This window comes from Pinus tabuliformis, chromosome 5_2 (assembly GCF_031772625.1).
Source record: "Pinus tabuliformis cultivar Carrire ecotype Pingquan chromosome 5_2, CPIR1, whole genome shotgun sequence".
Classification (NCBI taxonomy): Eukaryota; Viridiplantae; Streptophyta; class Pinopsida; order Pinales; family Pinaceae; genus Pinus; species Pinus tabuliformis.
In genome coordinates, this window is record NC_142306.1 from 962,926,174 (window position 1) to 962,928,731 (window position 2,558).

A 2,558-nucleotide genomic window follows, 5' to 3' on the forward strand; every position below is an offset into this window, starting at 1 on the left:
TCATTTGCTCCATCCAAAACTTTTCCAAGCAAGCCCTCTTTTCTTGGAGGACATTGTGGTATCACCGTTGGAATTCAAGTCTAAATCCTCTGTCATTTTGGAGAATTTTTTATACCCCTTGGAACATGTTTTATCTTGATTCATGTAAAATTTGGATGCCTCATACATTTGACTATTTTCTTGTAGAGATAAAACACTAGAAAATGCTAATGTTCTTGTTATGGGTGGATCAACAAGCACTCCATTTATTTCACTATTTTCCTTTTTTGTCTGATAAATGGTTGCCATTTTCTTCTGCTTGTACTATGTCACTAGTAGCCCTCTTATGAAATACAATTGAAGAATCCTTGGTCCTAGAGGAAGGTGAAGAAATATTTTCTTCTCCTATCAGTTCTTGCAGCCTCATATCTTCCATAATTTCATTCTACCAAAACTGTAGTTTGTTATCATAAGCAGACCTTGGGCATTTTCTACCTCCAGCCTGCAAATTCTCTGTAGGACTCTTCTAAGAACTATCATTTGAAGTGACACAACTATATGCAAAAAAAATTGCAACCTAGGATTTCTAATGAGAAATATGAGATTCTGGAAATATATCAGGGATTTCAGGCATCATGGAGAAGGTCAAAGCAGAAAATGTAGAGTTAAAACATTCACTTTTCACTTTTGAGGCCAACTCAGAAAGTTTTGCACGAGTAGCTTCCAATCCAATTGACCCCACGTTGTAATCTGCAAGAGTTTCTCTTGATTTTTCTAGAATTGACTACAAGTACTTTCCTTGTGCTTCTATATGAAGTTGAAAGTGTCTTTGAACTTGCTAAAAACAAAGGCTCAAAATCAATGTGATTTTTTAAGTTTAGATTTGGCAACAACATTAGTAGAGTCATGTACAAAGAATGGAAGCCAAAAAAATGGAAATACAGTGATCCGAACTTAAACAGGAACACAACAAATTACAGATATAACCATAAGTATAGAGATGCAGCAGAAATAACACTTCCTTTCATTAATACCAAATACTAAAATATGCTTATAAACATAATTGGGTAGCTTATCTCTGAGAAGAGATGTGGTGGCTACATGCCTTTGAACTGTGTTACAATGAGGCTCAAGGGCCTATATATTATTGAAAAGGGAAAACCCTAAACAACTAAAACCCTAACCCCATGTTGGCTTAAGGGGGCCTGACCCAGGGGTCAGAGTTGTATGTTCCAACTAAAAAAACCCTAATTGTTGGCCCTTTCAGCAACAACCAGCATATCGCAAGCTGCAATCTCACCCAAAGCAGTATTGGGGGATGTTAGAACTAGGTTTCTGCATCCAGGGACATGTGATAAGTGGTTCTCAAGCTTTGACAGTTCAAAACTTCCTTCGCATAGATCGGTATCCTTCTAGGGCTCGTTACTGTAACTAGGGTAAAATGGCTTCTAGACCTTCGTGAAGGTCTACGATCAGTCTTTGCAGACCTTAAACAGACAATTTATCCACTTTCGTGCATCAATAAACAACCCTAGATCTGACTTCGCGCAGATCTATTTAATTTATCAGAAAACATAGTAGAATCAACCCTTAACTTCACGAACACAGATAATTACTTAAAGCATGCATAAATAAGATAGATTCAACAGTTTTGCGCAACATTCATACATTATTTCATGAAAACATATCATTGGGCGACAGAATATAACATAAACAGAATCAACATAAATGCTCAGATTGCACAATAATTCTTCAAAATCAGTGTTTATTGATCTTCAGTGTTTAGATTACAGACTCTTTCACCCTGCGCACTCAGCTACGAACTTACCAAGGCCTCCTGCACACTCAGCTTCAAGATCCTTCCCCTTCTCGCCTAAGTACAAGAAGAAGATCCTTCGTGCCTTAGCACTCGCCCAAAAAGAACAACAACCATTCAAAGTTCACAATTCTTCATTCTAAGCTATCAATAGACTTATTATGACTCAACTGTTTATAAATTCCTTCCATACAATACCATGGTCTGTGGACCATGGGAGAATCTTAAAACCGACCCAAAACAAGGGGCTAAGACCCCTTTGACTCCTACCTAGGGTGCGTTCCGCATCCACATTTCGCAGATACTTTACATTATTTACAAAAAAAATTACAAAAATTGGGTTAACTAACCCCAAAACTGACCCTAGGGACCTTATCCCAATAGGCCCCCAACACAAAGGTTGTGACTCATCCTCGAGTCACTCAGCTGGCGCCTCGATCTTGTTGCATAGTCCATCGAGCTCGACCTATAACACTACAACTTCAGCAGTGCTCTGCACCGCAGCCTGCTGCACTTCTTCAACCAATTTTTCTATTGTCAGGCCCTCCACTGCTAGGCGCATGGTCCTTTGAGTCTGTTGTAGCACTTTTAGCTTTTCCTGAAGTGACAGTGTAATCTGACAAGCTTCCTCTATCCATGGCTATAGTATGGCCTTAAGAAGGGCCTATTTTCTCTGCAACTCTTCCGCCTGTGCTTCCAGCTGCTTTCCTTCCTGTAACTTTGCGAGGTATTGCGCTAGCACTAAAGTGCACACAGTCACTCG

The 2,558-nt window shown here is 39.3% G+C and overlaps 1 pseudogene; it reads right to left on the reverse strand.

Moving 5' to 3' along the window:
- Window positions 1-2,357, reverse strand: LOC149162492 (uncharacterized; annotated as a pseudogene).
- Between the last annotated feature and the right edge of the window lie 201 nt (window positions 2,358-2,558).